This window comes from Macaca thibetana, chromosome 3 (assembly GCF_024542745.1).
Source record: "Macaca thibetana thibetana isolate TM-01 chromosome 3, ASM2454274v1, whole genome shotgun sequence".
In the NCBI taxonomy this organism is placed as follows: domain Eukaryota; kingdom Metazoa; phylum Chordata; class Mammalia; order Primates; family Cercopithecidae; genus Macaca; species Macaca thibetana.
The window spans coordinates 8,677,667-8,691,981 of record NC_065580.1 but is presented as its reverse complement, the minus strand read 5'-3'; the positions used below and the strand labels follow the sequence as shown (position 1 = coordinate 8,691,981).

The 14,315-nt window shown below is 35.0% G+C and overlaps 1 protein-coding gene across 1 annotated transcript in view; it reads right to left on the bottom strand.

Annotated features, from left to right (window-relative positions):
- RARRES2 (retinoic acid receptor responder 2) overlaps positions 1 to 14,315 on the bottom strand; it is a 647,965-nt gene that overhangs the window by 374,439 nt on the left and 259,211 nt on the right. The gene's annotated exons all lie outside the window — the stretch shown is intronic.

Below are 14,315 nucleotides of genomic sequence, written 5' to 3'. Positions count from 1 at the left end.
CATCCAGTAGAAGCAAATGCAATCTTCTCTACAGGAAGCCATCTCCAATTCACTTGAGTATTCAGATGGAATTAATTCAGTAAAGTGAACCTAAATCATGTCCCTATGAACAAGATCAAAAAGATTTAAAAACCCAACGGAAGTAGACTCAGAAACTTTAATATCACAGTACTAGTTACAGTGTACTAAGTAGCTATGAAATATTTCTTAAAATATCATACACACACAGCCCAAATTAAAAAGGAACAAAAAACTACCAAAGATGATGAACTGTATTTGAAAAAACTCATGAAATTTTAATAAATAAAATTATAATTGATTTTTAAAAAGTTAATGATGAATACTCCTATTAATGATGGGGAAGTGAATTGATTACATAAACTCCTCCATGAGTAGCAGTTATAAAAACTTTTAAAATTTTTAAATCAATGTAAAGATACTGAAAAACATCTAAAAGTGGACAGATGAAAAAAGAGAATTTCTCTCCAACATTGCAGGCATTTGTATTAAAATTTAGAACAACAAAGGATGCAGACTATCACTGCTTCTTTTAGCATTTTACCACAGGTCTCATCTATCTAATAACTTTAAAAACAGAAATAAAAATAAAAGGTATGAGTACTGATGAGAAAGAAAAATAATAATTTTAGATAGATAATTAGAGGTAATAAAAGTAAAGCAATGAATCTCAATATAATATCAACTTTTTAAAAGCTACAACACTTCCATACCCTGACAACAGACAGAAAAACTAAATTTAAAAATCAGAGTTCAGACTTCCTTGTCAGATCAAAATAGCATAACAAGGATCAGATACCCACTTCCTGCCCCATGTGAAACAACCAAAAAATGGACAAATGATATAAAATGACAGTGTTGAAGACACTGAACAGAGTAATCACTGAGAATTGGAAAACAAGACAAGACTTTCAATTGTCCCAGCCTCCTGTCTTGAGAGAGTTTTCAGGTCACAACACAGAGAGGGTATAGCAGACAGACCCTATGATGACTTCAAATGATTCCTGGCTCCTGGTGTTCACACCTTTGTAGAACTCCTCCACTTGAGTGTGAGTGGGATCTGAGACCTACTTCTAACCAATAGAACATGGCATGGGTGACAGAATGTCACTCCAGTGATTTATATGGCTGCACAAAGACTCCTTTTCCTCTCCTTCAAGGAGCAAATTTCTATTTTGTGAATTGCCTATGAACAGGGCTAACATGGCAGAGAACTGCAGGTGGCCTCTAGCCAACATCCAGGAAAAAGTCAAAACCCTTAGTAACAGTCACAAAGAAACAAATTCTGTCAACATCCTGAGGGTTCAGATCTTTCCCTAGTCAAGCCTCTAATTAGACTTAAGCTAGCATTACAGGCTGGTGAAACCCTAAAGCAGAGAACATACAGTTAAGCTATGTCTACACTCCTTGCCCACACTAATCTTGAGATAATAAATCTATGCTGTTTTAAGTTGCTAAGTTTGTGGTAATTTGTTAGGCAGCGTTAAAAAAAACTAACATTTATGGAAACCAGGTGGAACTGGCAGACTCCCTGATTTGAGAAGATAGAGCTGGGATTCTGGAGATACAAAGGTGGCTAAGAGTTCACATAACAGTCTGAGAGATGAGACAGCTACATGGAGAGAGAAATCCAGACACCTACAGAGAGTCCCCGTTGAGTCTTCAATTGAATACTGGTCACCACATGCATGTGGTGAAGCCCCCTGAGGTGACAAAAAGAACCAGTCAAGAATATTACAGGAGATAGTATCCTGCACTCACCACAGACCATAAAAACTAAGAGAGCCTATGATTTGTGGGGTATTGGGTAGAGTTCACAGAAGAGCCTTGCCTCGCTAGTGGGAAATAATTGGTTCCAGACTAAAAACTTATCAAGTATGCCTACTAGATATTAAAAGCAAGACCTGAAGAATCAAATTGTTTCCAAGTAACTTAAATGCATCCCATAAGAAAGCTCAAGAATATTTACAGGAGTACGAAAATGTTCAGCACATAAGAAGGTCAAAACCAGATGTCTGGCATCCAATAAAAAATTATTAAACATGAAAATTAGCAAGAAAATATGACCAATGGTGAAGAGATAAATCAATGAATAAATACCAGCCCAGACTGACAAAAGCATTAGAATTATCGGCCAAAGACATTAACACAGTTATTAAAATGGTATGCTATATGTTAAAACAGTTAAGTAGTAAGATGGAAGACATGAAAAAGATCCAAATTTAACCTCTAGAGATAAAAACCACCATAAAAGATATAAGAAATACATTGAATAGGGCTAGCAAAACATTAGGCTGAAAAAGAAAAGATTAGTGATCATCTAAATAGATGCATAAAAGGCTTTCGATAAAATTCAAAAATCCCTTCATGTTAAAAACTCTCAATAAACTAGGTATTGAAGAAACATACCTCCAAAATAGTAAGAGCTATCTATGACAAACCCACAGCCAACATACTGAATGGGCAAAACCTAAAAGTATTCCCTTTGAAAACTGGCACAAGACAAGGATGTCCTCTCTCACCACTCCCATTCAACATAGTATTAAAAGTCCTGGCCAGAGCAATCAGACAAGAGAGAGAAATAAAAGAAAGTAACAAAAGAGAGTTTGTTTCTCTCTTCCAAATGAGAAGAGAGAAATTTACACTATCCTTGTTTGCAGAAAACAGGAGCCTATATCTAAAAAATCCCATAGTCTCAGCACAAAAGCACCTTCAGCTAATAAAGAACTTCAGCAAAGCCTCAGGATACAAAATCAATGTACAAAAGTCACTAGCATTCCTATTTACCAACACCAGTCACGTCGAAAGCTAAATCAGGAATGCAATCCCATTCACAACTGCCTCAAAAATAATGAATATTTAGGAACACGGCTAACTAGGGAGGTGAAAGATCTCTATAATGAGAACTACAAAACACTGTTTAAAGAAATCAGAGATGACACAAACAAATGAAAAAACATTCTATGCTCATGGATAAGAGGAATCAATATCGTTTAAATGACCATACTGCCCAATGCAATTTATAAATTCAATCCTATTCCTATCAAACTACCGATGACATTCTTCACAGAACTAGAAAAAATACTATTTTAAAATTCATACAGAATCAAAACAGACTTAATAGCCAAGGTGATCCCAAGCAAAAAGAACAAAGTTGGAGGCATCATGCTACCTACCTTCAAACTATACTACAGAGCTACAGTAATCAAAATAGCATGGTACTGGCACAAAAACAGACACATAGCCAATGGAACAGAATAGAGAGGCCAAAAATAAGGCCACACACGTACAACCATCTGCCAAAAATAAACAATGGGGAAAGGACTCCCTATTCAATAAATGGTGCTAGAATAATTGTCTAATCAGGCTAGCCATATGCAGAAGATTGAAGCTGAACCCCTTCCTTACACCATATACAAAAATCAACTCAAGATGAATTAAAGACTTAAATGTAAAACCCAAAAACTATAAAAACCCTGGAAAACAACCTGGACAATATTATTCTGGACATAGGAACTGGCAAAAATTTCATGATGAAGATGCCAAAAGCAATTGCAACAAAAGCAAAAATTGACAAATAGAATTCAATTAAGGAGCTTCTGCACAGCAAAAGAAACTATCAACAAAGTAAACAGACAACCTACAGAATGGGAGAAAATTTTTACAAATTATGCACCTGACAAAGAAAGCTCTAATATCCAGCATCTGTAAGAAACTTAAGCAAATTTATAAGAAAAAAAGACAACCCCATTAAAAAGTGGGCAAAGGACATGAATAGACACTTTTCAAAACAAGACATACATGTGACCAGTAAGTATATGAAAAAAAGCTCAATATCACTGATCTTTAGAGAAATACAAAATAAAACTACAATGAGATACCATCACGCATCAGTCCAAATGGCTATTACTAAAAAGTCAAAAATAACAAATGCTGGCAAGGTTGCAGAGAAAAGGGAACACTGATACACTGTTGGTGAGAGTGTAAATTAGTTCAACCATTGTGGAAAGCAGTGTGGCAATTCCTCAAAGAGCTCAAAACAGAACTACCACTCAACCCAGCAATCCCATTGCTGGGTATATACTCAAAGGAAAATAAATCATTCTATCATAAAGACACACATGCATATGGATGTTCATTGCAGCACTATTCACAATAGCAAAGACATGGAATCAACCTAAATGCCCATCAATGGTAGACTGGATAAAGAAAATGTGGTACATATACGCTATGGAATACTACACAGCCATAAAATGAATGAGATCATGTCTTTTGCAGGAGCATGAATGGAACTGGAGTCCATTATCCTCAGCAAACTAACACAGGAACAGAAAACCAAATACCACAAGTTCTCCTATGGGCACTAAATGATGAGAACACATGGACACAAAGAGAAGAACAACAGTCACTGGGGCCTACTTGAGGGTGGAGGATGGAAGGAGGAAAAGGAGCAGAAAAAACAACTATTGGGTACTAGGCTTAGTATCTGGGTGACAAAACAATCTGTAAAACAAACCCTTGTGACATGAGTTTACCTATATAACAAACCTGCATATTTACCCCGACCCTAGAAATTTTAAAAAGAGAAAAGATTAATGAACTTGAAGACACAGCAATAGAAATGTCCCAACATAGAAAACACACACACACACACAAAAAGAATAATAGTCACTTTCAAAGAACATAGCTTCGATTAGCTCTGGGACAACCTCAAGTGGAATGTGTATGTAACTGGATTCACTAAAAATAAAAGGGGGTCAGGACAGAAAAAATATTGGAATCAATAATGGCCAAAAGTTTTCCAAATTTTATGAAAACTGTAAGCAAACAACCCAAGAAGTTCAATGAACCCCAAGCAAATAAAACATCTACACGAAGGAACATTATAATCAGGTTGATCAAAATGAATCATAAAAGGACAATCCTTAAAGCCACTAGAGGAAAAAAACATGTTATGACCAGAGACACAAAGGTAAGGATGACAACAGATTTTTCTGAAGAATTAATGTGACAGAGAGGACAGTGAAACAACATTTACAAAGTACAATCGTGTGTCACTTAACAATGGGGATATATTCTGAGAAGTGCACCATTAAGCTACTTCATCATTGTGTGAACATCATAGAGTGTACTTACACAAACCAAAATGGTACAGCCTACTACACACCTAGGCTATATGATATGGCCTATTGCTCCTAGACTACAAACCTGTATAGCATGTTACTGTAGTGAACACTGTAGGCAACTGTAACACATTGGTAAGTATTTGTGTATCTAAACATATCTAAACACAGAAAAAAATACAGTAAAAATAGAGGTTAACTTTTATGGGACCAACATTGCATATGTGGTCTGTCGTTGACCAAAAGATCATTATGTGACACATGACTGTATTAGAAGAAAAATTGTCAAATTAGAATTATTTTTCAAAATTACCTGTCAAAAATGAAGGCAAAATAAAAACTTTTCCAGACATTCAGTAGCTCAGTTTGTTGCCAGCAGACCTGAACTACAAAAAAAAAGTTAAAAAGGGAGAATGATATCAGAGAAAAATACTGATGTGTTCAAAGGAATTAAGATCATCAAAAATGGTAACCTCATGAGTAAATATGTAAGGTATTTTTCTTATTAATTAAATACCTTTAAAATATTATTGACTGCTTAAACAAAAATACTAACAATATAGATTGAGGTCTGTAATATATGTAAAAGTAAAACATGTGACAACAATAGGACAAAAATCAGGAGAGGAAAAAAGAAATGATACTATTATAAAATGTTTATGCTCTATGTAAAGTGATATATCACTTGAAGGTGAACTGAGGTAAGTGGAGGCTCTATACTATAAACTCAAAGTCAACAAATAAAATAACAAAACAAGGAGTTATAGATAATAAGCCAACAGACAGAGAAAAACTGGAATTTTTTAAAAGTTCAATTAATATAAATGAAGACAGTAAAACGGGAAACAAAGAACAAATGAGACAAATTTTTAAAACAGTAAGATGATAGATTTAAATCTAAAGAAGTCAATAATCTAAATATTAAATACATGATCTACATATTCTCAGTTAAAAGGCAGCGACTGTCAGAGTGGGTTTAAAAAACAAAGCTTATCTATATTTTGCCTACATGAATCTTGCAATAAATATAAAGACAGCTGGCTTAAGCAGAAAAGGATGAAAAAAGGTATTATATGATGAGACTAATCAAAAGATACTTGGAAGGACAATATTAATATCAGACAAAGTGGACTTCAAAGGAAAAAATATTACCAGGAATGAAGGACATTCCACAATGATAAAGCCATCAATTCATCAAGAGGACATAACAATCTAAAACTTTTATGTGTGTAATAACAGAATTCTAAAACACATGAAGTAAAAATGGACAGAATTGCAATAATAAAAAGAAAAACTGACAAACATGGTCAGAAATTTTAATGCCCCTCTCAATAATTAATAGTATGGAAGACAGGTATGGAAATAATAATAATAATAGTACAAGTAGACAAAAAATCTGTAAAGATAGAGCAGATTTGAACACCATTGTATTAGTCATTGTATTAGTTTCCTATGGCTGCTGCAAGAAATTTATACAAGCTTAGTGTCTTAATACAACCCATTTATTCTCTCACAGTTCTAGAAATCAAAAGTTCAAAATCAGTTTCTTGGGGCTGAAATCAAGGTGCTGGTAGGGCCCTACTTCTCCAAAATCTCTAGGGAAATTATTTTTTTGCCTTTTCCAGCTTTTAGAGCTGCTCATGGCCCCTACCTTAATCTTCAAAGCCAGCAGCACAGCATCTTACTTCAGTCCTCACATTGCCCTCTTTTTCTGTGGTTTCCCTGTGCTTTTCTCTTACAATTTATATTTAGAGTCCATCCGGACAATCAAAAATAATCTCTTTATCTCAAGATACTTAACTCAATTACATCTGCAATATCCCTTTTTGACATATAAGGTAACGTCCACAGGTATGTCCTGGGCAATAAGACATGGATATCTTTGGGGGCATTATTCGGTGTGCCAACATTGTCAACCAACTTGACCTAATTGACATTTATAGAACATTCCACTTAATAACAGCAGAATACACATTTTCAAGTCCAATACACTTAGTTTCCTGTTGCTACTGTTACCATAAATTTAGTCGCTTAAAACAATAAACATTTATTATCTTACAATTTTGGAACTTAGAGGTTCAAAATGAGTCTCAAGGTGTTGGTAAGGATGAGTTCTTTTCTGGAGGCTGTACTGAAGAATCAATTTCCTTGCCTTTTGCAGCTTCTAGAGATCACCTACATTCCTTGGCTCATGGCCCACTTCCATCTTCAAAGCCAATGACGGTAGATTGAGTCCTTCCATTTTGATTACATCAGGCCATTTTGATTACACTGGGGGTACCCAGACAATCCAAAATAATCTATTTTAAAGGCAGCTAATTAGCAACCTTTTCCCCCCAGATTACTCCAGCAGTAAAACCAAGCCTCCAGCTTCTGCCTGGAAGGGGCTTATCTATACATTGAGCACCCCAACTTGTACAGCTCCCACTTGAGGGACTAGCACCTAAATCACTTATCTCTAGGAACTGACATGACTTGGCATTTACAAGTCCCACCAGACCACAGAGAACAAAGAATTGATTTGATTATAAATGGGAATGGGAACACTTGTAGTGGCTATTTCCCCTGGCTCGGCAGAGAGCAAGAAGGGAAAACACCCAGTTTCCAGTTTCTCCCTGGAAGGGGTTCAACTGTGCACCTAGCATCTCAACTTTCACAGCTGCTTTCCAGGGTTAGGACTTTAATTATCCTGCATCTTGGAGCTGATGGGGCAGGCAAAAAGTAGTTCTCTGGGCACCTGAATGGAACTATAGGCACTTCCCACAAATCCTCTTCTCGGCTTGATCTAGAGATAGTACCAAGCCTCCATCTGACTCACCTGTCTCTGACAGCTGATGGGAATCAATATTCATTAGGCCCCTGGGGGAAACAAAGAGCAGACCGGTAGGTTGAAAGAGTGTACAGTCTGAATTAGAGTGCAGGAATCTGACACAGATGGTCTCCATGCCGTATTCCAGAACAAGGGCAGAAAAACTTCAGTTCCAAGCTTCTCCCTGAAGAGAAAAAGAAAACTGGGCCACACATCTAGCACCACAAATTTTCCAGCTTCTTCTCAAAGTATTGACTTCTTTTTCAATTATCTCAGGGCACTAATAGAATCTGGAACACATTAATCCCCCATGAGGGATACAGACAGTGCTTTGGACAAGCACAAAGGTTTGGGAGGCACCCAGAATCACTGGCCAGACTGATTTGTGTGGTTTATTCCTACACGAAACTGGAGAGGTGGCTGTTTTATCTAATGCACAGAAACCAACACAGAATCACGGAAAATGAAGAAACAGGAAAATATGTTTCAAACAACAACAACGACAACAACACAAGATAAAACTCCAGAAGTCAAGCTAATAAAATGGTAACAAGTCATTTACCCAGCAGAGAATTCAAAATAATGGTCTTAAAAATATTCACTGAGGTCAGGAGAGCAAGGCATAAACAAAGTTTTTTCAATACACAGATAAAAAATATTTAAACGTACCAAAGAGAAGTGATACAGCTTAAGAATACAATGCCTGAACTGGAAAATTCAACAAAGGAGTTCAGCAGCATACTAAACCAAGCAGAAGAATCAGTGAACTTGAAGACAGACCATTGGAAATCATCCAGTCAGAGGAGTAAAAAGAAATAAGAATGAAAGAGTGAAGATACCTTGAGAGACTTATGGGACACCATAAAGCTGACCAATGTATACATTATTAGAGACCCAAAAGAAGAGAAAAAAGAAAGTGAAAGAAAGTATTCAGTTTGTGCAAAAGTAATTGCAGGTTTTGCAATACATCTACAAAAAAACGCAATTACTCTTGCACCAACCTAATATATTCGAAGAGATAATAGCTAAAAGCATCCCAAGCCTGGGGGAGTAAATAGAAACCCAGATCCAGGAATCCCAAAGGATACCAAATAAGGTGAATCCAAAAAGACCCATTATAATTAAATTGTCAGAAGTTAAAGACAGAGAATTTTGAAATCAGAAAGAGAAAAGCAACTTACTACATACAAGGGAATCTTCCTAAGACTATTAGCAGATTTTTCAGCAGTAACCTTGCAGGCCAGAAGTGCATGGAATGATATATTCAGGGTGCTGGGAGTGGGGAACTGCCAATCAAGAATATTGTATCAAGTACATCTAACCTTAAAAAATGAAAAAGAGATTAAGACTTTCTCAGAAAAACAAAAACTCAGGGAGTTTATTACTGCTAGACCTACCTTACAAGAAATGCTAAAGAGAGCTCTTCAAGTTTAATTAAAAGGGTACTAAACAGCAACACACATGCATAAGAAGAAATGAAGCTCACTGGTAAAGGTAAATATAGACAAAAACAGAATATTGCATTACTATAATAGAGGTGGTAAATCACTTTTAATTCTACTATAAAAGCTAAAAGACAAAAATATTAAAAAGTCTATAACTAAATTATATTAATAGATACATAATACAAATAGATGTACATTGTTACATCAACAGAATATAATGTGGATGGAAGAGAGATCAAAGCAGTTATTGTATGCAAATGAAGTTATTATCAGCTCAAAATAGACTGTTACAACTATAAGACGTTTTATGCAAGCTCCTTGGTAGCCACAAATAAAATACCTACAGAAGTTACACAAAAGAAAAACAAAAAGAAATCAAAGCCAATTAATTAAAAATGAAAAGAGAAAAAGAGAGCAGAGATAAAAATGGGACAAAAGAGCTGTAAGACAAAGAGAAAAGAGTTAATAAAATGGTAATAATAAATCCCTCCTTATCAGTAATAATTTTAAACGTAAATGAGCTAAACTTCCCAATAAAATGATATAGAGTCATTAAATGGATAAAAAAATCAAGATCAAACTATCTGCTGTCAACAAGAAATTCACTTTAGATTTAAGGACACACAGAGGCTGAAAGGAAAGGGATAAGAAAGGATATTTCATACAAATGGTAACCAAAGGACAGCAGGAATGGCTCTGCTTATATAAGATAAAGCAGAATTTTGGTTAAAAAAAAAACTGTCTTTAGATACAAAAAAGATCATTACATAATGGTAAAGGAGTCAATTTAACAGAAACATATAACAATAGTAAATATAAATGCATCCAACATCAGAGCATCTAAGTATATAAAGCAAATATTGACAGATTGGAAAGGAGAGCTTGACAGCAATACAATAATAGTAGAAGACTTCAATATCCTACTTTCAATAGTGAATAGGACATCCAGACATAAAATCAACAAAGAAATAATGGAACTGAACTACACTATAGGCCAAATGGACCTAATAGACTTATATAGAACTTTTTATCCAACAGCAGAATATATATTCTTCTCAATCATACATGGAATATTCTCCAAAATAGATCACATTTCAGGTCACAAAGCAAATCTTAACAAATTTAAGAAGATTGAAATCATTCCAGGTATATTATCCAACCACAATAGAATGAAGTTAGAAATCAATAACAGCTGGAAAAAGGGAAAATTCACAAATACATGAAAACTAACACACTCTTGAATAGCCACTGGGTAAAAGAAGAAATCAAAGAAATTTTAAAACTATCTTGAGAAAAGCAAAAATGAAAATATAATTTATCAAAAGTTACAGGATACAGCAAAAGGAGTACCAAGAGGGAAATTTATAGCAACATGGATGCATCTGAAGACCATTATCTTAAGCAAACTAACACAGGAACAGAAAACCAAATACCATATGTTCTCACTTATAATGGGAGCTAAACATTGAATACACATGGACACAAAAATGGGAACAATAGACACTGGGGATTACTTGAGTGGGGAGGGTGGGAAGGAGGAGAGATTGGAAGGCTACCTATTGGGTACTGTGCTCACTACCTTGATGATGAGATCATTCATATACCAAGCCTCAGTGACACACACTGTACTCATGTAAAAAACTTGTACATATACCCCCTCAACCCAAAATAAAACTAGAAAAAAAGAAGAGCAATCTCAAATAAGCAACATAACTTTACACCTCAAATTACTACAATGACAACAAATTGATAGGGATAGCATTGAATCTATAAATTACTTTGAGCAGTATGGCCATTTTCACACTAAACAAAAAGAACAAAACTGGAGGCACCATGCTACCTGACTTCAAACTATACTACAAGGCTACAGTAAACAAAACAGCATGGTAGTGGTACCAAAATAGATAAATAGACAAATGGAACAGAACAGAGGCCTCAGAAATAACACTACATATCTACAACTATCTGATCTTTGACAATCCTGACAAAAACAAGAAATGGGGAAAGGATTCCCTATTTAATAAATGGTGTTGGGAAAACTGACTAGCCATATGCAGAAAACTGAAATTGGACCCCTTCCTTATACCTTATACAAAAATTAACTCAAGATGGATTAAAGACTTAAACGTCAAACCCAAAACCATAAAAACCCTAGAAGAAAACCTACACAATATCATTCAGTACGTAGGCATGGGCAAAGACTTCATGACTAAAACATCAAAAGCAATGGCAACAAAAGCCAAAATTGACAAATGGGATCTAATTAAACTAAACAGTGTCTGCACAGCAAAAGAAACTATTATCAGAGTGAACAGACAACCTACAGAATGGGAGAAAAATTTTGCAATCTATCCATCTGACAAAGCTAATATCCAGAATCTACAAAGAACTTAAATGAATTTACAAGAAAAACCTCATCAAAAAGTGGGCAAATGATATGAACAGACACTTTCCACAAAAAAAGACATTTATGCAGCCAACAAACATATGAAGAAAAGCTCATCATCACTGGTCATTAGAGAAATGCAAATCAAAACCACAATGAGATACCATCCCACACCAGTTAGAATGGCAAACATTAAAAAGTCAGGAAACGACAGATGTTGGACAGGATGTGAAGAAATAGTAACACTTTTACACTGATGGTAGGAGTGTAAATTAGTTCAACCACTGTGGAAGACAGTGTGATGATTCCTCAAGGATCTAGAACCAGAAACACCATTTGACCCAGCAATCCCATTGCTGGGTATATACCCAAAGAATTATAAATCATTCTACTATAAAAATACATGCACACACATGTTTATTGTGGCACTGTTCACAAGAGCAAAGACTTGGAACCAACCCAAATGCCCATCAATGATAAAATGGATAAAGGAAATGTGGCCCATATACACCATGGAATACTATGCAGTCATAAAAAGGATAAGTTCATGTTCTTTGTAGGGACATGGATGAAGCTGGAAACCATCATTCTCAGCAAACTAACACAAGAACAGAAAACCAAACACCACATGTTCTCACTCATAAGTGGGAGCTGAACAATGAGAACACATGGACACAGGGAGGAGAACATCACACACTGGGGCCCTTCGTGGGGTGGGAGGTTAGGGGAGGGATAGCATTAGCAGAAATACCTAATGTAGATGACAGATTGATGGGTGCAGCAAATCACCATGGCATGTGTATACTTATGTGACAAACCTGCACGTTCTGCACATGTATCCCAGAACTTGAAGCATAATTTTAAAAAATTTAAAAAAGAAAAAAAGAACAAATAAAACCCAAAGGTGGCAGAAGGAAGAAAATAATGAAGATCAGAATGGAAATAAATCAAAGAGAAAACAGACAAACCATAGAAAAATAACCCAAAATTAAGAGTTGGTTTTTCAAAAATAAATAAAGTCAATAAACCTCTAGTTAGACTGAAGAAAAGAGAAGACTTAAATAAAAAATATCAGAAATGAAACAGAAGACATTACAACAGATGCCTAGGAAATTAAAAGAATCATAAAGGACTACTTGAAAAATTATATGTCAACAAACTGGATAACCTAGAAGAAGTGTATAAATTCCTAGAAATACACAACCTACAAAGATTGAATCAAGAAGAAATAGAAATCCTAAACAGATCAGTAACACATGAGATTGAAGCAGTAATAAAAATCCTCCCAACAAAGAAAAATCCAGGACCAAACAACTTCAAAGCTAAATTTTACTAAACATTCCAAAAATAATACCAACGATTTTTAAACTCTTCCAAAAACAGAATTAGAGATTAGACTTCCAAACTCATTTTACGAGACCAGCATAACCCTGATGTCAAAGCCATGCAAAATTACAAGGAAAGAAAACTACAAGCTAATATCTCTGGTGAACACAGATGCAAAAATCCTCAATAAAATATTAGCAAACCAAATTCAACAACACATCAAAAAGATTATACACCATTACCAAGTGGGATTTATCCCTGGAATGCAAGGTTTGTTTAACGTATGCAAATCAATGTGTTATACCACATTAAGAAAACGAAAGATGAAGACCACATGATCACCTCAACAGACACAGAAAAAAGAACATTTGACAAAGTTAAACATCCTTTTGTGATAAAAACCCTCAACAAAATAGTCATAGAATAAAATTTCCCAGACACAATAAAGGCCACTTATTTAAAGCTCACAGATAACATTATAATCAGTGGAGAAAAACTGAAAGCTTTTCCTCTAAGATCAGGTACAAGTCAAAGTTGCTCACTCTCACCACTTCTATTCAACATAGCACAGGAAGTACTAACAAGAGCAATCATACAAGAAAAAGAAATAAAAGGCAATCCAGTCAGAAACGAAAAGGTAAAATGATCCCTGTTTGCAGATGATGTAATCTTATGTGTAGAAAACTACATAAACACGCCAAAAAAAAAAAAAAAAAAAAAAACTGTTGGAAATGACAAGTGAATTCAGTAAAGTTGCAGGATACAAAATCAACCCATAAAATTCAGTTGCATTTCTTTACCACAATAACAATCTATGCAGAATGGAAATAATGAAATAATCCCATTTTGACAGCATCAAAAAGAATGAACAATGAATAAATTTAACCAAGGAGGTGATAGATCTGTACACTGAAAACTGTAAAACATTGACAAAAGTAACTGAAGAATATACAAATAAATGGAAGGATAGCCATGTATATGGTTTGGAAGAATTAACATTTCTAAAATGTCCATACTAACCAAAGTAATATATACATTCAATATAATCCATATCAAAATTCCAATGGCCTTTTCCAGAAATAAAACAATTGGATGTACCTATAATCCTCTGTATGTATGTAACTACAAAAGACTGAACAGCCAAAGCAATCTTTAGGAAGAAGAGCAACGTTGGAGGTATCACATTATATTACAAGGCTATAGTAATC